General features: G+C 45.5%; 1 protein-coding gene and 1 long non-coding RNA gene across 4 annotated transcripts in view; one reads left to right on the top strand and one right to left on the bottom strand.

The window, feature by feature from the left end:
• The window catches only part of Mspo (M-spondin), an 86,840-nt gene that overhangs the window by 5,176 nt on the left and 58,330 nt on the right, over positions 1-23,334 (bottom strand). The window lies entirely within an intron of this gene.
• On the top strand, positions 888-14,218 carry LOC144155984 (uncharacterized). Of its 2 annotated transcripts, none has more exons than XR_013319679.1 (3): positions 888-1,114; positions 1,515-1,657; positions 11,568-14,218. It is a non-coding gene; the product is annotated as an uncharacterized LOC144155984 (long non-coding RNA). The 2 variants fall into 2 exon arrangements; XR_013319678.1 differs by having other exon boundaries at positions 11,565-14,218.

The raw sequence follows: 23,334 nt of genomic DNA, 5'->3' as shown, positions 1-23,334 counted from the left end.
TTGGAAGCAGAAACAGTAATAAAGCAGATGACACGTGCAGAAAGGCAGGCCAGTACCTCGCACTGTCCCATTCGCCCAGCGATCATCTTTTCTGCTTGCTCTGCTGTTTTTTAGCTTTCAGATCTGCTCTTTTTCGAAGGTGCACTTGTACTGACTGCCCAACTCGCTACATTACTTCTACTGCTACTCGTTCCGGAGGGGAGTGCTGCTGTGGACGAATTAAAGAGCGTCTACCCAAAAAAGTCCCATCTCATGCTCCGCGTGTAAATTTCCCTTTCATTTTGTAACAGCATAATCTGTTATAAGATTCCGCAATGTAGCACACGGAACGCTGACCGGGGGTCAGGCAGTACGATGACATACTGATTTTAATGCACACATCCGGTATAGCTATCACAAAAGGAATTGCAATGCTCAGAGCAATAACGCAGTGACTGAGCGTTAACCAGAGCTTACTTTTAAGAAAAGATGATCTGATTGTAGGGTTTAACGCGCCGACGCAACGCAGGCGATGAGGCGCGCCGTAGTGGAGGGCTCCGGATTTTTTTGACCACCTGGGGATCTTTAACGTGCGCCGAAATCTCGTACACACGGGCGTTTTTGCTTTTCGCCTCCATCAGAAAAGCGGCCGCCGCGGCCGGGAATCGAACCCGCGACCTCGTGCTCAGCAGCGCAACGCCTTAGCCACTGAGCCACCGCGGCGGGCATCCGACTAAAACCCGCCCGCGACCGCCGCCAAAGCGGCCTAAACGCACCAAACTATGCTGGCAACGCTGTCGTTTTTGCCTCAAAATGTCTCCAACTTTGGTCTGAAAAATCGAGGGCCTTTGGCCGTGCTGACAACATTGTTTTGCGCATTTCTTGCTTGTCCGTCCGCGCGCCGCGGGCCGTCCGTGCTTCTCCCTGCTTCTCCGGCACCGTTTCGACTGAACGGCCGGACGGCCTGTGCGCCTTCGTGGTTTGGAATCGCAGCTTTTACTCCAACTGAAGTTCCTAGGGTCCTACTGAGCCTCACGTCAGTCTGCGCCTCAGCTTCGACGGCGCAAAGTCGGAGACTTCGCTAGCTCGGTTTCGTGGCCGTCAACGTCGGTGGTAGCAACAAGCCCGTGAGGAGGTAAGTGTTTAGACTTGTCACATCGCCCTCTTCATACGGAGAAGAAAATACACAAGGTGATGTTGCCTTTAGTGTTCGTGGTAGAAGTGTAGGCTAATTTCAAAGTGGATAAGCTACGTGCCATTTCTTGCGAAAGCACACCCGAAACACACGCTAGTGTCGTGTTTTTCTTTTTTAACTTACAGGCTCATATGCGTAACTGTTGGCTAGAATCTGCTGTGGTGTCAATATGCTTACCACTAGTGACAGTTATTACATGGAGGCTTACTATGTTAACAGCCGTAGTAAGCAGAACAGGGGTTTTAGATTGCACGCACAAATGTAAAGCAAGCAATGTTTCGGAGATATTTATTTCGTATTATGTGTCATGGAGACGCCGCTCACTGCGCTTTCGTTACAGGGGCTGATAAATTTCCACCACAGTCCCAGCATGTGTACGAGTCGCTGATCGGTGACCTGCTCCGTTTCTAAGAGCCAGACCTACCTCAAGAGACTGCTTGTCCATGCCTTGGCATACAGGGTGCCACTGTTCTCATTGCGGATGTAAGTGTTTCGCCGAATCTGCGCTCCCGATCCTGTTTTTCGTAGACAGTGCATTGCAAGTATATTTCTGTTGAGGAGCCACATATATTTGTGGCGCGCGTGCGTGCGTGTGTGTGTGTGTCGATACAATTTGCACCTGTCCTCACAATTTCTGTTCTAATTTTTTTTAAAAACAGAATGGAGAATTTTCAGCGTCTGTATGCAGGAGTTGGAAGATGGAATTTATTTCACGGAATGCATGTCATGACTTATTCTGTTGGAGGGAAAGCGCAATAGAGATACTTGATGCTTCCAATGAACAAATACTGTGTAGCATGTGGTGGGCCCACTTAACACACTCACGTTTGATTCCCGACAGTTGGTGTTGAGTGTACGTAATGCAGCTGCTTCTCTTTTTCAATTGCTATAATCGCACTACAAGGGTTGCTGAGCATAGTCGTTTTATAGTTTATTGAATTGCTAAAGATTGCAATTTACTAACGTAATTGCACTTCAGCAGAAATTTTCTCAAGCAATGCAAGTGTGGTTTCGAAATTCCAGGAGTCTCGTAGGTAATCAAAGAATAAGCAGCAATCGCTACTTTTCGCTAACACGGGGCATTTCTTGGCCGGTCTCACATCACTAGACGAGAATTTTTCTCGCATTGCTCATGCTATAGTCATCGTCCTGAGCCTATTTGTGTACACTGTAGAACAAGAACTAAGGCCTGCCTGCTGCATTTCCGATTGCTGCTATCTTGCTTTGTCCATATCCATTTGTTGCCCGTGGGTTTTCTTCTCTCACACCCCTCCACTGAGTGGTGTCTTCTTCAGGCCTCTCGTTCATTGGTGGCATTGTCATAGGTGTGAGCAAGCTTTCATGCGGCAAAAGGTGCTTTCGAACGAGTAGGTCATGCCAAATTCTTTGATGAAAAATTACTCCTGAAAGCAATGTTTGACTTCGATCTTTAAGTACAGGTGCCGTCATAACTGGAGCACGGGAGCTGCGGCCGAATTGTATCGGAGCGCCGTGTAGCTGCACCGGTGGTAAATGAAAGCACGAGAACACGCATGCGTGCCTGCCGACGGCGATAGCCCATCTGTACTTCTCAAACCATTTTTTTTAACCTGGCTTCAAGCATTGTTCCCAGCATACTGGTCTCGGCGATGGCGGTGATAGCGTACACACGTAAAAATATTTGAACGAAAAACTCACTACAAATTCCCGTGACAGCGCGTCGCTTCTCCGGCAGCTGGAAGTGCGCCAGAGACGCTGCCAGAATCGTCTCTGCTATCAACGCCGTCGCCGAGAGCGGCACTGTGCTGCGAGCAATGCTCGAAGCCAAATTTAAAAAGGGGTTTGAGAGGTATAGATGGGCCATCGCCGTCGGCAGGCGCGCATGCGTGTTTTTGTCCTTTCATTTACCGCCGGTGCAGCTACACGGCGCCCCGATACAGTTCGGCCACAGCTCCTGTGCTCCAATTACTTATGACGGCACCTGTACACAGTCACAGACTGATTTTTTAGATTGTCCAATCATTCAGACATGTCAGTGGCGCTGCCGTCCACCCTATTGTGCCACTGTATAACGACATCTGAAACTTAATATGCTGAAGCCATTCACCATCTGATTTTTCTGACTTTTTGTTTGCCGTGACGAAAGGTTAAAATGGCAATAACCGCAAGATCCCTATTGCTGTTCGCTTTATCCTACATCCTTCAACTAGAATTTTCATGTACCACCCTCTGCTAACCTCTTTTTTTTTTACTTCATATTTTTGCCATGCAGCATATGAAGAAAAGATAAGACGGTAGAAGAGAGAGAAGGGGTACAAAATCACAGGTAGTTGATGCCCACAACGGAGAAACTTGTGATGCTTCCATGTGAAGGAGGAGAAAGAGCAGGCTCAGAAGAAGTTGTCCAGTGCCAACCTCCTCTGAGCCTGCTCTTTCTCTTCCTTCACATGGAAGCATCACAAGTTACTTCGTTGTGGGCATTTACTGTGCGTTAGATATCTGCTTTTGGCATTTCTTTTTTTGCTCCGACCTTGGTTTCTACACACGATTATTACCAGTGAGATTTCGTTCTCTGTTTACATTAGTTTTTTCAACTGCTCTCACATTCCCTAGAAAGTTTGAACAATTGGTCAGCTTGTTCATTCATTTAATCTTGCATAACATATTAACTAGAGATGTGCAAACAGGAAATTTCGAACTGTGCATAAAATACAAATACCAAAAACTGACTGGATTGAATGAATCAAATATATTCGAATACAGATATCTTTTTCATTGTTTATAGAGTTTTTAAAACAAAGTGACAAAAAAGATAACTTAGGCAGTCATCAGGACCTGAGGCATTAAAATATTTATGTATCGATAGGAAAATGTTACAAAAAATGGCAAGTAAACGGCAACCACATGCAGCGACGGCAAAACGTAACTCAATGGGTACAGCAAACTGGTAGTGTGGATGACGGTGACTAGCGAAAATGTTTATAACCAGGTTGCTAAGGGAGTCGACCGCAGAAGGCGACGGGCTGACGCCGCCACTTGCTTTTTGCTGGACAGAAGCAGCCCACAAGTGAGCAGAAGCGACGAACGACGGCGATGGAGGGCATTGGCGGCAGTTTGATCATTGTTTTCACTTGTTGCTGTAACTCGTGCTATCTGTTTGGTGTACCCATTGAGTTACAGTTTTCACGTCGCTTCTCGCTGTCGCTGCGTGTGGTTGCCCCTTAAAAGATTAAGACAGTATGGCAAGGCAGCGGAATGAAATTTGGCACATCCTGCCGTGGAAAATGCGGTTTTCTCAACATGTTGTGACCAGAGAAATTATACAGTTGGCTACCATTAGTACAAAGTCCGCAACAAAAAAACAGAAGGCACAATAGCGCATTGCCATTGGTCCGCAACAGTCTTCTTTTCTTTGTTTTGTTTTGTTACCTATTTGAATGTGACACAGCTTGCCGTGATAGTTCAGACTTGTGGTGAAAATCGAAGCCTGACGCTTTCACCACGCAAACTGTTGCACGGAGCTGTGCGCAACAAAGATGGTTGAGGGCCTCAAAAGAGAGATGCTTACGCTAGCACACGTTTCAAGTGACCGGCTGCTTTATCAGCTATGCGCTGCCTCGGTTGTGATGGTGCCAACATTGCAGGACACGGCGGTGTTTTGACGCTTTAAAATTTCCAATTTTATCAAGATGTGATGTTCACCTTGATGCTTTTTATTCGAAATAACTTTCAATTAATCGAAAAATTGGGTTTCAGCTTTAAATTACCAAACAATTTCTTCTACTGAATTGAATGTAACATTGGTGGGACCAGAGCATTTCTTCCAATTACCCAAAAATTCCAATTAGGTGATGATCAAGAGTCGACTGCATTTGAATGGCTTGCTCCAGGCATTGAAAAGAGGTTAGGTACGTTAGTGGTTGGTATGACCTTTACTTTAATGAAGCATTTCCAGCAAGTAATAAACCTTGATTTCTCACTCATACCACCATATTGATGGGAAACTTCTTTCCAGTTTATAAATTTTGCCCAGGTAGCGTTGCACCTCAGCCAACATTGGCTGCCAGAGTTCCACTCTTAAGCAAGGCTTTTGTGGTAGGCTTTCTTGCATGGCTTCGGCGTCGTGCCAAAAAAGCTAACACTAAAGAAAATGCCATGCAGTGAAGCTTGGAAGTTTGCATGTCATGTGGCAGAGCCAACTTTTATTTCTGTATTAATGAGCTGCAAACCTTATCTGCTCCATGAGGATAAATATTTAGTGTTATAATTAGTGAAGAGCCACTATATTCCCTGGGTACACATGGAGCATGGCTTACAAGGAGAAATAACATACAAAACGAAAGCAAGTCCTGGGTGGATCCACAACACTGCAGGGCTCCATAGCCTCCCAGCTGAAGCCATCAGATTGCGTGGTATTCATCGGAGCTGTCTGGGGACCTCATGACTCGTGCCTCGACAGTGCACCAGGCGAACCTATCAGTTTACGTGATGTTTGTCGAAGGTATTATAGTTACTAGCACCGTGTCTCGGTATGGAATGTGGTTCGACATCGGGTGTACTGCTAGATTCTGCGCCAGCTAATACAACATATAAATAGACATCTAATTTTTTAAAATGTTTATACCCGTGGTGGACTTACTTCTTTTACCCATTTTTTAACTGTAAAACTGATGCTTCACTTAATTATTCTACTACTTCGAGTCAAGTGGATCAGGAAATTTGTAATGCAAGTGAAAGGTATCGTGACCATACCACTTTTTACATTCTGTCTTGCATGCTCATGCTCCCAACGCTGCTGCAGCAGCAAAAAAGAAATGTAAGGAAAAACAGGGAAAAACACTTTTTAAAAATGAAAAAGGGCTGGAGTTATACAGCTGTATATCATATTCTTCCTGACTGGGATAGATTGAACAAACTTCAGAACCAACCAAATTTCAGAACTGTTCAGCTACAGAAATAATTTCTTTGCAACGCAGCTTGCTAAGGCAATCTGCTTGCCATTTATTTTTTAGAGCGCACCTCTTAAGAGGCCAACTGCACTCAAATTTCACTTCGACCAAATTTATTTTAATGTCTAGTAAGTACCCCCACATCAGCTGGGACACGAGTGGTAGCCCCGTGAACTGCCTCGTTAATCAGTCAGAAGCGTTTAAAAAAGCTCCACCGTAGACCACGCTGCACCTGCCGGCAGATTGCGTAAACAGCCATGACACACCTGTGATGCTCCAGCTGACGGTGGCTTCTTCCTCTGGCCAGCCATGCAGCTAGAGAACCGATCAAGCTCTGCTGCGAACACTTCACCTGTTTGCTGCCCCGCACGCCGTCTGGCCGCTCGCTGGATGGCTGCAATGTCATTTTAATGGCCGCGCTCTCCTCGATTTCGGTTTCAAAATCGCCGGTTTTTGCTGACTGCTTGCGGCGTCGACACGCGTATTTCAGCCATTGTATTTTGCATCTTGCTTTCTTTTTCAGCAGACTATACAGAAATGGTGTTTTCAAGAGGTTGAAATTTTGAATGCAGTTGGCTTTAAGTGCCCGCTTGACTCCTGTGGTTTCGTGTGGCCGTCGACTTTGTTGTAACCGAACGAAGAAGAGGGCACTGGAGATAAATGAGATAGAGCAAGCAGGAAGGCGGGGAGGATTAAAGTAAAATGAAAGTGTGAAAGGGAGGACAGTAGGCAGAGGCCACGCGAGACATGCTCAGTGGCACCGAGGCGCTGTGAGAAAACGCCAGAGTAGCGTCTGCGTCGTGTGTTCACTGATGACACGATCACTTCCTGAGACACAGCAGCTACACGCTGTCACCAAGAAGACTGCAGTTCGCACTGCGCTCCAATTTTGCATTAGGGAGTATCGTATTCTTGAGCCGTCTTTTTTTCTTTGATGATTATTCCTAGCGCAGTGTTCAGAAAAGTTTACAGTATCTTAGTTTTGTATCATGTTTACTTTTAGCGCACCCAATGCGGATATGCTGCTACCAATAATCTCAAAATCACACACCGTAAACAGCTCACTGCAATTTAAGAACAAAACACACTTGGTCTGCCGACAGTATTCAGCACATTTATTTTGCATTCCGAGTTTTCGAATGATACTTCAGCTTTATGTGCACAGAGGGCAAAGGTATCATCAGGCTGGACTCCAATGTGCCAGTGTATTTTTCCAACAATGCTCCAACCATACACAAGAAATCGCTGTTTCTGAATCAAAAGAAAAAAAAACAAGCTATTCTTGGTTGCCCGCCGCTTTTCTTGTTTTTTTTGTCAGATTCATAGTTTGTTCTGTTTCACCCGTTTGGAGAATGCAGAAATTTGTGGAAGCTTACCTCAGGTGTCACATACACCTGATGGAACATAGCTCGCACCACATGAAAAAGACAGTGAAAACGTGTCTGTTACTAATGGCTGGTCACACAGAAAGGAACGTATAAATGCGGGGCTTTCTTGAAAGAAAACTAGCAGCAAGCCACACAGTCAGCAGCAGTGGCATGACGGAAAAAAAGCGCGCTTACCCACCGAAAGACAGCGTACCTAAATAACAATATGTTGTCACCAATACTTAACAAGAGATTAGCTCGAACACTGTATACAAATCTGCTTGTATGCATTTAAAATTTGCCGCCAATCTACCATGCTGAAGCAACTGCTACAAGCACATTCTAGAATTGCTACAAGTGCACCATGATTTGCTACAGCGGATTTCGCGTTTTTGTGGATTAATACCATGCTATTTTGGCTTTCTCTATTACCATTTCATATTTGCTTTCTTTTGAAGCTTAACGAGTACTCAGATCGCAATAATTGTAAGTGGCCGCTAAATTTAGCGAAATGTCGATGCTGGTCTGGTAACATTGATGTAAACAAACATTCAAGATGGCGGCGCCCATGTATGCTTACGGCAATTGAGTTATCGAACTCGAATACCGCTTATTCATTAGTTACGGTCTATATTACGCTGTTTTTGAGCTTACGTGACGCACCCGAAGCCGGAAAAGCTTCGGAGCCTAGCGGTTCTGTACAGTTAACCTGCGTAAAGTACTAATATTAGCCAGTGGAAGAGGCCGAACTGCTTACCGGCGTTGTCGCACGTCCCGTGGCTGTAACTTGGTTGCTTCATTGGGGCTCTTCGATTTACAGTCTCGAACTCACCGTGGGTAGTCCGCGGGTAGTCCGAGGATTCCCCGAAGTCATAGGGATACATGGGAAAATCGAATGCCGGACTGCTTCTCGGGGAGTCCGCGGTGAGTCCGAGACTGGAAATCAAAGAGCCCTAGTGTTTGCGGTTGCGCCGTTGTTTTTATAGTACTCCTTGGATGTTCAGGCATGATTTGTAGTCAGTGTAACTTGCCTTGTGGCATCGATTTCGTTAAAAACTACGTAGAATGACTGTTACGATGTGCCGATATTCGGATCAAGAACTTGCAGTGACGATGCGATGACGATTGGATGTCTTGCGAGTAACGATTGTGCGAATCAGTCAGTGATCGAATATTATTCTCTAAACATTTAAATTTGATTAAATCTGATTTTTATGGGGTTAACATTTACGAGTAAATTTGTGTTAACGTATGATCCTATTGGACCGCGGTAAGGCGAGGGCGACACTCGCAAAAATTGCTCACTGCATCGGTGGCGCAGCTGGTAGTGGTGCGGACGTTCAATGGGCGTGTGTAGCGAAAATAAGAAGTTCATTAAACACTGAAAGCGTGCGTAATAGCCGAACATAATAGTCAGGACGAGATTGCAATAGACGTTTGCATGTTTTGGAACATGCAGTGAGCACCTTGCTTACACATTGGTTGACTTCCACGACCAAATGAATATGGTGCTTTTTGCTTAAGCTATCACGTATTACTTCACATGGAGTAACCTGGAATGCTATACTCATACACTGCAGGGTTTCGTTACGTTCTAATGTCCATGCAATTCATCCAGTACCAGCACCCCACTGTCGCTCAACTGAATGCTGGGGAGTGCCACATTTTATCAGAAAATGTGATGTGTACCTGACTATATCAAAATTTTCCTGTATCCACAGTACAAACGTCAGGAGTTCCTCCACCACAATTTCATATGGCTAGTCTTACTTTCGGGTGGTGTTGTAGTTGCCAAGGCCAAAATGCATTGGCTAGTAAGCTATACACAAGTTTATGTATCTTGACTATGCCACTAGTGCATATGTATACAACATATGCTGGCACACATATATACATGCACCAGCATATATGCTTACAGAATGCAAAGCATGCCGGATGAGAAAAATTTGTTTACCTAATGTGAATCGATGTGGTAGCGCTCGAACAGTCACTAAGCACCGCTTCGGGCATGTGTAGCATGCTAAGCACGGCTTAGTAACTGTTACTTATCTTGTTTTGTGCAGCTAGTTGAGCCACTATTCTGGGTTCAACGCTTCATGATGACCTTGGCATTGTTTACTCTGCGAAGTTCTAAAAGCGTGATAATGAGCACTAATATCAGCTGAATTACATGGCCTCTCTCCCTGAAACTATTAGAAGGTGATAAAGGCGATACGCTACCCTACCACCAGATGATAAGGCCATGTAAGCTGGATCCTGACTATATATACCCTAGCCTCCTCCTCTTACTGCCGTCTCTGTGCAGTTACTGCACTCTCCATTGGTTCTTGCAGCAACTGCTGTACCTAGCATACCCGACGCCCGTGGGCATTGCCTAGAAAAGCTCGTTTGCTCACTTAACATTCTTTCGCTCTGTGAACTTTTGTTATGCCTTGGATACGGTCTAACAGAAGGGAAAATGTTTGGGCGTGTTGGTTCATATTCTCACGAGAAACATTGCACAGTAAAAACAGAATAAGTCGAGGACGGGACAAGTGCAAGGTTTCAACAAATACTTTATTGCAGGGCCAGCACATATAAGGACATCTGGCTCGTAAGAGGAGAAAAGAAAAAATAAACAACAAAAGATGAAACCCGCCACATGCCGCCTACACCAGGAAATCAAGCTCTGGCTATGATAAAGCCACACACAGTCTACGGACACACTGATCACCAGAACATGCTATCTCACTTGCTTTTACAAGTTTCTCGTCAGCCCAGAGCAGTGGTAATGCAAAACAATTGTCTGGTCGTACATGGGATAATAAAGGTTTCCCGGTACACACATTTTACAATGGGCAGCCAGGTGGCTGTTAGTGGGATCAATGTCTTGTTCACAGCCCCGAACAGGCTTTTGGGCTTGTGCAGGTTAACCTGCCTAACGCGTGTGCAAAAACCGGTCTGCTCTAAGCTGGTATGCTGTGGGCATCATGCTGTCTACAAAATTTCACTTTCATGTGGCAGCGACTATACTGGCCAAACATGAAGATATTCGAATGTCCATTTAAGAGTACAAGAATAAAGTAAGCCGCATTGCCACTTACGGCCAGCGGGCTGCCCATTGTAAAATGTGTGTATCGGGATACCCGTGTTATCCCCTGCACGACGAGATGATTGCTTTGCATTACCACCAGTCTGGACTGACGAAAGAACTTGTGGAAGCAGCTGAGATGGCATGTTCCGGTGATCAACGCATCAATAGACCATCTATGGCTTTATGAAAGCTAGAGATTTATTTCTTGGCGTAGGCAGCGCGTGGTGGCTTTTGTCTCATCTTTCGTTGTTCGTTTTGATGTTTTCCTTCCTTTCTCTCCTATTATGAGCCAGATGTGTTTATAAGCGAAGGTCCTGCACTAAAGCATTTGTCGAAAGTTAGCTCTTGCCCCAGCCTCACCTTGTCCTTTGTTTCTACTGCACTGTGTTTTCTGTGTGGTCTAACGTTGTTGCACTCTTTTTTTCTGTCTTGCACGTCACTTTTTTGTTCCATGCCCATGGACTCCACAGTTTGACAAAATAACAGATGCGATTCGATAAGGTAGGGCACCTACCAAGCTTGGGCTAAAATTTATCCGTACTACCTGCATCACTACACACCGTCAAAGCCGCCACTGACTCGGGGGAGGAGCCGCACCCCGCTAAGGAGAGGGTGGAGAACAATGGGCGGGGTCACGACTGTGCTTACAAGAAGATGTGGACCTCACTAATGTAAGAAAGTCATGAAGTGGTGCAGATTCTTATGTGCGACAGTTACGAACAAGTAGAATGCCGCTATTTCTGTTCCACATCATCATTCCTTCCCTCGGTCTTGCCATCCTTGTCACGCTGGCCATGCCATCCAGCAAGATGAAGAGAACACACCTCCCTTCCAAAGGGGCAATGTTATGTCACCCATGCCTCATTGACATGAAACCTCCATTAAGGAGTGCATGCGTGTTTGCTAATGCATACGTGAAATCGCAGTGTGCCCTGCAATCCTTTAAAAGGAGAAATTGATTTTTTTTCCCCCTGCAATCCCTTGTCTAACTCTCACTGCACATTTTTTTTTTCTTTTGCCAGCAGGGAACCACAAGCCAAGTAGCGACAAACTTGGTGCAGATTGGTACCACTGGTGTTGTGTCCCTGGAGCGAGCCAAGAACTTCTGTTCGTGGTCAGCGGGGCAGTGTGTCTCATCTGTTTGAGCGGTGGACTGGAGCCATGGCACTTGCAGAGCAACAAGAAGAAAGCGATTGTTGTGGAGCAATTCAGTGACATTTTGTTGCTCATGCCCTGCCAGAGGGCACAACGAAAAGTTTTACGAAGAGTTACTGACACTGCTAAACTTTTTTCTTTGCGTGTACATATGACAGTACTTAGTGGTGCCTTGCATCATTCAGCACTGAATTTTATCATTTTAGCTCTGAAAGAATTTCTAGCTCTGTTATAAGGAATTTTAAGTTTACATTGCTGTCAGCACATATATTTAATGAAGCTTGCTTTCTTTTCCGTGCAGCAGTTAAAATTTGTAGGTTAATGCACAGAAGCCATATTTGAGCTGTAATGCATACCGTAGTTGCAGACTATCGGCTTAAACCAGTTGGTGCATTAATGTTGTCTAAGACTTTGCGCACGAAGGCAATTTTGTTTGCCTTCATAAGAAAAACGGCTGCTCTAGAAATGCACACCTTGTGCAACTGTTTTAATCACAGCGGCGGAGTGAGGAATGAGTTTAAAAAAAATTGAGAGGGGGTTTATGAAAAACAGTTTTGCCCCGACCGACTTTATATACAGTGACCTCCCATGCTCGCCGATGCCAAATGTTTTTTTTCTTCTTGTTTGGCCTTTTTTAGTTCTTTCCTATGCCAGTGCACCAGCTTGTGCTGCTTGTGATCCCCATTGAAGCATTGTGAGCTATTTGTCCAGCCTGTTGTCAATGGTATTTCGCCTCCTCCTCAGTTTGTTGCACTTATTATAGGCTCATTGACACTGCGCCAAGTACACCTGTGGTCTCAACAGTGTGCTTCAGTTAATCGCTTTCTAAATGCGAAAATAGTACTTGCTATGTTGCGAAACGCCTGCACCCGGTCGGTGTCCACAGAATGCACATTCGGATATTGTCTGAAAAAGAGTCCACAACAGCTGACAATTTCCTAATGCATTCCTAACATTCCACATCACAGAATGGTGCGCACATCCATGGCATTCCATGGATGTTTGTTCCATGGCGTGGACCAGAAAGAAATAAACAAGAAGCACTTGGTGTGCACTGTTGCATGTACTGCTGCAGAAAAAGAAACATCTGGCGCTTGGTCAATTCCGATTTCCTTGCAACACGCTCCGTAAGACGTGCAACACAAAAATAAATGTGCATTCAAATAAATTGCTCCCGCAGTCTGTGTTGGCCCTCTGCTTCAGTCGAGGCAGTGCCGCAGCAGCATGGATAGTGATTCTGTAATGAGTGGCTGCACCGAGTGCACTGTCAGGATTGTAGGCTGTAGGCGGCATTGGCGGAACGCTGGACAACAAACCGAGCCATAAAAGACGCTGTCGCGCTCTCATCCTGTTAGAATATGATGAGATCCTGTGCAATTTTCTTGCGTTGCACTTTGAGTCAACCAGATGGTTTACTGTTGCATACAGCTGAGCAAGGCCAGCAGCGGCATGGCAAAAGCATTTTCTTTTTGTTTGGTTCTTATCGCTTTGGTATACGGGCGTGGCTCAAAAAGATATCATGAAGATAACTATGTGTACGGTTCTCATTGCCGGCCCTGACCAGGGCCCACTCTCGTATACCCAACTTTGCCATTTGTAGGGCTGGCGAGCCACCTTGAGGACAGTGCTACACGAGTGGCACAGTTTATGTGAAAGAGCCGCAGCCCCTGAAGAAGTTTGCATCAACTAGTGCTCCTGCAGCTGGAAAATTGTTATGCTCCCGCGCAAGAATGACGGCATTTCCCTGCTTTAAATGGCCAATTTGGAAATGCTTTGCACAAACTCAAGCGTTTCCTGTCAAATTTCGCATGTGCGCAATAGACCGTCACGCCAAAAGAAAGCTTCTCCATGTAGAGCCAAGGTTAGTAAAGGTTATGAATGTTTGAATGAATGGGAATGCTCAAAAATTAATCGTGGTAGTCGAGCCAGAAAGTGTGGTACCCGTGTGGTTTAGTTGTATACGTTGACTTTTTCATTGGTGAGAGTCAGGTCTGGACGAGCCATTGTATTCTAGGTGCTGACCGGTGATATACATACTAACTAGAACGGTCGGTTGTTATTGGTACAGCCACTGCATTTCATGCCAACAGTCACTCTGTGAGCAAAGTGAAGCTGGTGAGGTTGGAGATTATTTAGCACCACCTGATGGAGTGCGCCGTCCCTACCCAGCAATTTTCAGCACGCTGGCCCTCATTGTCGCCGGCTGCCATGGGAAGGTCGCTATCTATGAAGCCAGCCTGGTTTTAGCCGCAGCGCAGTAAAATAACAGCGCAGAAGGAAAGATCCTTTCATTCATCCTCTTCACCTGACCATGCACATAATGCACATGGATTATATGTGTATTGTTGATGAAGTGTAGTTGCAGCATGCCAGGATATAATTTTGAATAGGTACGTGTTTACCTCTCATGGCCATTGCTATTCTTTCTGGTGCCTATAGTTTTGTTTTGTACACCTCATTGTAACCACACAAATGGCGTGTACAGTGCATTTGTGTAAATAAAATTTATTTACAAGTGCGATTCCTTTTCTAGTGTTGCACCTTTTCAATATAGTTTGTATCTACTTGTCCAAGTGTCAGTCCTACGAGTAACCTTCATCGCCAGGTCCTGCCTAACAGATTAAAATAAAAATATGGCAGCAAAGCAAGCCATCAAACCTACTTTATTTTTCACCAAGTGCATACAGAAAATTTTCACTGAAGAACTGTTTGTTGGTCTGTGTACACTAGCTGGCCGGAAAGGCCTCCATGGAAGTATTACATATTGAAGGAGCTCCCATTCGTAACATGACTGGGAGAGCAACTCAACCGAAATGTTTACAGAGGTGGCACAACTTTGCACTGCTACAAAGAGCGTTGCCTAGCTGTCTGCTATTTTCGTCTGAAAAGGCAATATCTAGTGTACACCATGGTTTGCTCACTGTTGAAAACAATACCCCAAATTCTGAAAGGCTGCAATAAAATAACACTGGCCTGTCAAAGCAGCACTAAATTTTTGAGTCTTAATATTATAAAATCTGAAAGTAAAGGTCCTATATTGGTCTATGTAATTGAGCAACCCCGACAGCTGAAACTTATACCCCTTTTGTGTGTGTGAGAGGGGGGGGGTGGGGGAGAGAGGCTTTGTTCAACTTGTATGCCGAAGCTGCACATGCACCTCGAAGCACACCATATTGGGGGCTATGGATCAATTTTGACTACTTGGAGACCTTGAAATGTGCAGCAAAATCTCTACACACAGGTTTTCTTTTTTGCCTCTACCAGAAAAATGGCTGCCATGGCTGGGATTGAACCCACATCTTCGATCATGGCAGTGAAACATCCTAGCCGCTGGGCGGTTACAGTGGGTAGTACATAATGGTTTTAATTTAAACTGGATCTATTTCTTGTTAACAGAAACGTAATTTAAAACAGAACAAAAAGTGCTTTTGGTAATTTGTGCTTGCATCAATAACCTGCTAAGGTTTCGTACAGAACGCACAGCTCCTTAAGTTGTATCAAGCTATAGAACACATGGCAGATCCTCAAGACGTTTTTCAGAAGATCGCAAAATAGAGACCCACGATTAAGGCAAATGTGTTATCCAAACTTATATGGACCGAGCTTTCAAAATGTAAGTAGTGAGAAAATGCGATACCCTGGAACACATGAATGCAATAGCCTAGAAACTTCTAACAGCACCTCTAAAGTGAGTGACCTAGCATAAATTATGTTGTGTTTTTCCTATTTTGATTATGCCTCAGGCAGGGCCACATTTAGTCAGCAAAGCCAGCTTGCAAATGTGACGTCCGGCTGGATATCACAGGTGCCACGCATGTATACCTCAGTTAACGCTATTTTGCTACTATAGAGAGCAAATGGCAGATTTATGCTGTACGCTTCTTCTATTCAAAATTTACGAACAGAGCTATAAAAGTTTGCTCTGCCATACAACATGCAATCCTTCAAGCTTCACCACAACGAACGCCTGTTTGAGTCGGCTTTTCTGCACGACGACTAAGCCTTGCAAGAAAGCCTAATGCAAGCAACACCTTGAGCAAAGCCAGAGTGGTAACTCTGCTGTACAGTAACTGAAGTGGAATGTTACCTGTGCAAAGTTAATAAGCCGGAAAGAAGTGTCCAGCCAATGGGATGGCATGAACGAGAAATTGAGTTATTACTTGTTGGCTATGCCTCGGTAGCATACTGGTCCTAGTAGGCATGCATAGCAAGGGCCTTATTTCAATGACTGGAGGGGCTGCAGCCTGTCAAATATATTTCTATTCAGAGCACGTTGAAGAACCCACATGTCTCCAAGAAAATGTGTGCCAAACTTTTTTTCACTGCTCCAGTCTCTTATTCACCTTTTTTTTTGTACCATTTCTAAATCAGTGCACAAACTCTACATGTCAGGTTGTCATTAACCAATTTATCTTTTCGCTCTCTTTGAGCTCTGCTTTCAAAGCTGTAAACACGCTAAAGCAATGATATTCAGTCGAACATATTTTATTCCACCTGCAGTCACTTTTTCTATTCGTGTGTGATTTGCGGTACAAAATTTGATATTTGTACACCCCTGCAAAAAGGTGTATCGCAGGAATAGTAAATCTAATTTCTTTGGAGGAAGTGGAAGTTTTTTTTTTCCCAATCTGAAGCAGCGCGCACAGCATGCTTTTTCTGTGAATTACATACCCTCCATTATAGAAAAAAAAGAATTTGGCAGTCGTTTGACTTCAGTGTGTGAGTAGTAGCACTTGAGCGGGGGAAGCACAGTTTGATTATAGTTCTGATTTTTTTTTGTTAAGACTGACGAGTGTGACACTGAGCATTGATATCAGATGAAATACTTTGCCTGTCCACCCGTGAGTCTATTTAGCTTGCAGAGCCAATGCACTGCACGAATACGAGGCAATAAAGCCGCAAAGGCCAGAACCCGGATATATATATATATTGTAAGAAAACTAAGCTTGAGCTCCCCGCTTCTCACAGTCGGCGGCTGTCCTCTTTGCTGTCTTAGTAAATTGACCACTGGTTGTGCTCAGCTCTCTTTTCCCAAACCTTCACGCCTCTACTCCAGTTAAGACGAACTCCATGAATAGGATGAACAACACTTTTGCTTGTTTGCAACATCCACAACGCAAAAACCTCAGCTTAAAACAAATTTCTGGTAATACATATTTTTACGGTTTCCTCGAGTTTGTCTTAACGAGCGTCTACTGTATATATGCTCTACCCTGCTCTCCTTACTGTCGTTCTCTGTGTATCCTGTGCAGCTACAGCCCTTACTAAGTGGGCCCAGATGGAACCCGCTTGTCTTTAGCGTGTGAATGAGACGCAGCATAAGTTGCTCTTCCTTTGGTTTTTTTTTTTCTTTAAATGCCAATTTGGAAATGCTTTGCACAAACTCAAGCGTTTCCGTCGGAGGGGTTCGGCTTTTGAGGCACCAGACACGTGCATGAATATCTCGTGGTCAGCCTCCCTAGTGCGTGTGCACTAATAATACCCTGCCCTTGCCAATCCTCGAGTGGGCACGTGCCATTCTTCAGCACACTTGCACACAGTTTGTCGTAAGAAGCATGCTAAGCTCGTTGTTAAGTGTGTGATGAGACACCCTTGACTTGACAAGTTTACATCAGCCAAATGACCTAAAGTATTAGGGACCATTTGAAAACGTGCACTTTCGGTAGAAAATTACCCAGGCTGTTTCATTGCAAAGGCTGTAATTGTGTACCAAAATTGATAAACAAAAATAGCGGAAGGAAGCTGTGGTGTAATGGCACATTAAGTTTGTATCAAATGAAGGAGAATAATATGTGAGACCCCTCTTTATCAATCTACTCTAAGGAATGTGCCTTCTTAGATAAGTTCTTTTTGTGTGTGCTCTGGTCGAATGCTTGTGGCCTTTTGTTATTGCTTCTCTCATACATGATGGACATACCCTAAATAAATCAGTTGCAAGTAGCGTACGTCCTGTTAGTTCAATCCTGGGTGATTTGGTATAAAACAGCGCCTCATCCTGACGCCAAATACAAGCATAAAACAGCGCGGCACTTTTCTGCTGTGTATGTCTTTGTACCTACCTTGCTTAAATTAATCAGCGATGCAGGCATCATAGTGGGTAGCACAAGCCACATGCAGTAACTAGAGCTTCTATGTACAGTTAAAATGCATTGTCCGTTTCCTTGTTCACCCTTCGCACTAACTTAAGATTACATGCTTTTTTAGATTCTTCTAAACTGAACACAAATGCTGGCACACGTCAAATTATGCAACGACTAAAGATCCCACAGGCTAGAATAGACTACAAATTCAAACAGACTTGACAAGCTGATACACTACAAACATACCGAAGCGGAGCTTGCAGGCTCTATTAGAATGAGGTTATTCATAGAAGTCCTGAGTAATTAGTCACTATTGCTAGGCATATTCCATCACAACTACGAGATAAAAGTGACGGCCGGAAGCACGCCGGCTAATACACGAAGAAGCACAGGCACCAATGTCGAAAGCTTGCAGGGAGCGTAAAGCTCGCCTTCCACTCTCAGATTCCTTGGCACAAACGGGTGGCGGTGCTGCACCAAATGCACCAAGGTGAGCCAACTTCACACAAGGATCGCACGGAGAACACGCAGCAGCAGTTTGATGAAATCAACCAGCAAGATGGGCACATTTCCGGCGCTGCACAGTGGAGATCGGCTTCTTCTGTAGATCGGCTGATGCGCGATACCCGCTTCTAGGTTCTGTAGTGCTGGGCAGAATCACAGCAGACCGCAGCGACTAAAACCCACGACCGGAGCCGGTCGTGCTAAAACCCGCCCGCAACAGTTCCGGGCGCGTTGCGAATGTTGCCAGCATAGCCATGAGGGGCAGCGTCCAGCGTCGGTCGCGGTCGGAACAAATCAGTGTTGCCAGCACGCGTTTCTCGAGTATGCTGGCAACAACGTCCGGTCGGCGGGCGGGTTTTAGTCGCTTCGCCGCGGCGGGTACTTTCAAGAAAAGTGTGGCTAACACATTCGATAAGGTGACAGCTAACAAAATGTTTAAGGTGACCAAATAATCTAATTCATTGGTAGTATTTATGTGCCTGTTGTAGGATTTTTTTGTTTTGTTACAAATATAAAAAATGTGCCCCATTGGTATTAAGTGCTGGTATTTGAACGCGCCAGTACGCAGGCCTAAATTTAGCTTCAGGTTAGCGTGATAGGCGATTCCATAGCGACGATAGCGATTACAACAAAAAAACTCCCCCCACCTCCCCGAAGGGGATCGTGCGGAAATGCGAATGCATTGGGTGCACCGATGAGTGCGCTGCGGCAAGCAGTCACGGAGAGAGGCGCGCGCTCCACTGCATTTATATATATTTTTCCGAGCGCAGCGAGCGGAGAGGAGAGAGAGACCCGCGCAACACGCCCGCCCCGCGCGCGAGCTCTCTCCGCCGAGCTCCGGGATGCGAGCGCCCTCACACGCCCCAGCGCGCTCCTCCTCTCCACTCACTCGCCGCTACTCCGCCCGAGCTCCGCGAAGTGAGCGCCCTCACACGCCGAGTGCGCTCCTCCTCTCCCCTTGCCCTCCGCTACTCCCGCCCGAGCTACCACGTGCTCCGGTTGCTAGGCGCGCCACAGCTGTTGCTAGGCGCACGCCGGCCAACGCAGGACAACCCCCGACTAAGAAATGCATTCGCATTTAAAAAAGGAAAGGGCAGAAAATATATCCCACCGTCATATCTCTTAGCGGTGGCTTTATGAATAGTCGCTAGGACAACATAAAGTCTGGGCGTGAAAGTAGGTCGTAAATCGTCGCCACTTCATGTTTTTCTGATATCTCGTAATTGTTTAAAGTTTGCTTTGCAATTGCGCCACTGCCCTTGGGGAACAGCAGCATATTGAATTTTTGTTTGTTTTTTTATTTGTCTGTCGTTTTAAAATACTAAATGTTTTTTCTCTAATTTCAGTGATTATTGAACTCATCTAACCGGTTCGCGAACCGGTTTCGGTACGTGATTTTGTCGAACCGGAACTGAACCGGAACGACATGATTTCGCCTGAACCAGAACCGTAACCGAACCGATATTTTTTTCAGTTCGACGCACTGATATATATATATATATATATATATATATATATATATATATATATATATATATATATATATATATATATATATATATATATATATATCCCCTTTGCTTTCCGAGGTTTTCTTGACTGCCAACCCTTATTTCTGTCTTATTCCAACGAGCCCCTCATTTCCCATATATATATATATATATAGCGAATCAGAATAGGAAATGAGGGACTCGTAGAAATAACACAGAAATAAGGGTTGGCAGTCAAGAAAACCTCGGAAAGCAAAGGGGAGGTTGTGGTAGGTCATTGAAACAGATAAAGAATTTGGAAAGGAAGAAAGAAAGCGAAGAAAAAATGCCCGCCAGGTGGGATCCGAACCCACGACCTCCAGAATACCGGTCTGGTGCGATAACCACTACGCTACCGGCGGGGCGATTTTCTCCCCCGCTTTCTGGGGTATTTATGTCAATGTAATTTTGTTCCTTATTTCTGTGTATATATTTCTGTGTATATATATATATATATATATATATATATATATATATATATATATATATATATATATATATAGCAAAAAAAAAAAGAAAGACACGCGTCGAAAAAGGAAAAGGTTTAACGTTTCGGCCGAGGGACCGGCCTTCGTCAGAATTCTGACGTGGGTCATTCTGACGAAGGCCGGTCCCTCGGCCGAAACGTTAAACCTTTTCCTTTTTCGCCGTGTGTCTTTTGTTTTTTTTGCTACGACTTGCCAGTGTCCAAGAAATATTTTCCTGCGATATATATATATATATATATATATATATATATATATATATATATATATATATATATATATATATATATATATCAGGGTGTCGAACCGGAACCGAACAGTTTATTTTTGATCCGGCTGAAAACTAACCGGAACTTAACCGCAAAAAAATTTCCCCGCATTTCCCCGAGGGGAAGAATGTGAAAGTGCGAATGCACGAGTTGAATTTGCGCGGTTCGGTAATGTTCGCGAAAGAGAGATCACACACACACGCAGAACTACAAAGAAAGAAAGATGCATTTATTCACACACACCTATTTGTGTTGTCGTTGTACTTGATTGCTAGAGCGGATCTCAGCTTTGAAATTTCGTGTCAGTACTCCTTTAAGCGGGTGCATTAGCCCTTCTCACGCCCGATTCCTGGCCAATCCCCCACGTGGGTATGTGCCATGCACAGACACCTATTTGTGTTGTCGTTGTACTTGATTGCTAGAGCGGATCTCAGCTTTGAAATTTCGTGTCAGTACTCCTTTAAGCGGGTGCATTAGCCCTTCTCACGCCCGATTCCTGGCCAATCCCCCACGTGGGTATGTGCCATGTCAGCGGCCAGGCAGCGCGCGCCCATCTCCCCCCGTTGCCAAGGAAGACGAGGAGATTCCTGGCCAATCCACCACGTGGGTATGTGCCATGTCAGCGGCCAGGCAGCGCGCGCCCATCTCCCCCCGTTGCCAAGGAAGACGAGGAGCGCGCGCACCCGCAGCTGTTGCTATGTGGACGGACGGCGGTCGCCGGAATTCAGGGTCGCTTATAAAGTGCATTCGCACTTAAAAGAAATACACGTAAAGCCCGATTTAACAGTCACCGGGGGCCCCGAATTATTTCGTTAAACCAAGAACTTCGTAAAATCAGGAATGTCATTTTACGAGCAGTTGATTCCGTAAACTGGATGTCTAAATGGAGGGGGGGGGGGGAAACAACATCTTTACTCGCCGGCTAAAAGGTCAAGGTGGCTCTCACTCCCTCGCTAGGAGGGGGGTGCCGGCCGACACATCCCAGCAGCTGCCATGACATCGTAATTGCGGTTCCTACGGCGCTCGCCTCCCGATAATTTAGCAATGCGCTAAAAGTACGCGTTGGAAACAATACCAGTAAAACATTAGGGGCTCTGGGGGATGAATTTATTTTCTGGCAAAAAAGCTCGTGAGTTTAGCCTACGCGCGCTTCGCAGGCATTGGGCGGACCTTCTTTTAGTTGTACGCAAGCGCGTTCAACCAACAACGCGTGAGGCCCAGCAAAGCGCGTGGCCAAGTCAGTATAGCGCCCATCACTTGGCCAGGAGTGGGCACAGGAGCTTCAGAAATTTCTGCGTCGTCAGCATCCTCTGACACCTGTTATGCGCCGGAAACTAACTGTACGAATTCTGGGACCACGGAATCTATCTGGTAGAGCTCCGTAAAAACAAAACTAGACATCTCGTTTTTTTTTTTCCTGACGTGGCGCAATAATCTTCGTGGCATTTTGACAAAACACTCGAAATTGCACATTTTAACACGACAGTGTTTTATGCCGGGGTACACAACCTCACCGACGTCATATCTGTCACGGAAGTGACATCACCAGAAAAGGTTGCATTGACGCGGCGGCGCTGGGTTTTGAGCCCACATTCACCCTTACCGCAACGGGAGGTGTCAAACGCTCCACCGACTGAGCCATGAAGTCATGCCCGGATGGCTGTACGAACGCGCCTTTTGTCCTTCCCTCTAACTCGTCGATTCAGATGGTGCTGCCGTCTAGGAGAGGTGGAGCAAGGTAGTGCGTCATGACGCTAATGAGCGCCGATAGTTGGCGCCTCGATAGGGCAGCGTGTAGCAGCGGAAGCTGCTGTGTCTACCCGTCCGCAGCCTATGCGGAACGCCGCTCAGCTTGTGGAACGCCGCCGCTGCGTTCCACAAGCTGAGCTCGTTGCAACGCAACTGTCTGGCGTACACGCCACGGAGCAGGACCAAAATGTGGTCGCACCTTTGCCTAAGCGACCCGCCAGCAGGACGTTGCTCGCCAAGCACACCCCAAGACTGCTTCCGACCCGCAAATCATGCTCCTTTCGCTGTAGCGTACTGTGACTTCACCAAATTTCGATTCGCTGACAACCCGTTCGGTTTCGTTCGCACGGTTTGCGAGCTCCTGGGGTACGTCAATCGGATTTACGCAATGTTCCAGCGCGTGTAATCCAGTGTCTAATGTTGATGCGTCTAACGGGTGCCATACCGACGAAATAAAAATAGCGATGTGCAAGTTCATATCGATGCACAATAAATATTCGATTGCTCCTGTGAAGGCACATTTCACTTTCGTGTTTTACCGATTCCTATGAAAGAAGGATCAACCACATTTTTTAATGTGTGTCTGTTTCTCGAAATACTTCGTTAAATCGGGAATTACGCTCAATATAGCTCGTTATCGGGAATTACGCTCAATATAGCTCGTTAGGTTGAGTTCATAAAAGCATTGAACCGTATATAGGCACCTTCCAGGGAATCCGAATTTGTTCGTTAGATCGGGAAATTCGTTAGATCGGGTATTGTTTGATCGAGTTTTGAGTGTAACGGTTACCGGTTTACAACAAAACGGTTCGACCATCCCGTTAACGGTAAGTGTCATTCGGGACTTCTCTGTTTCACGCGCCCTCAACTTCGCAATCTCTCGAATCAAAGCGCTATCAACGCCGCTCTCTTCGTGGTCACAACATGGTAAAAGGACTGCACACCAATATTGCAATGGTATGTTGCAGTTGGTCGAGCAAGGAGGGCGTGAGTCTTGGCAAATGTCACACTCTCGGCAGTC

Source organism: Haemaphysalis longicornis, unplaced genomic scaffold (assembly GCF_048455015.1).
Source record: "Haemaphysalis longicornis isolate Haplotype H1 unplaced genomic scaffold, Haemaphysalis longicornis Haplotype H1 scaffold_1, whole genome shotgun sequence".
NCBI lineage: Eukaryota > Metazoa > Arthropoda > Arachnida > Ixodida > Ixodidae > Haemaphysalis > Haemaphysalis longicornis.
Note: the sequence above shows the minus strand (reverse complement) of the source record. Positions and strands in the feature narration are given on the sequence as shown.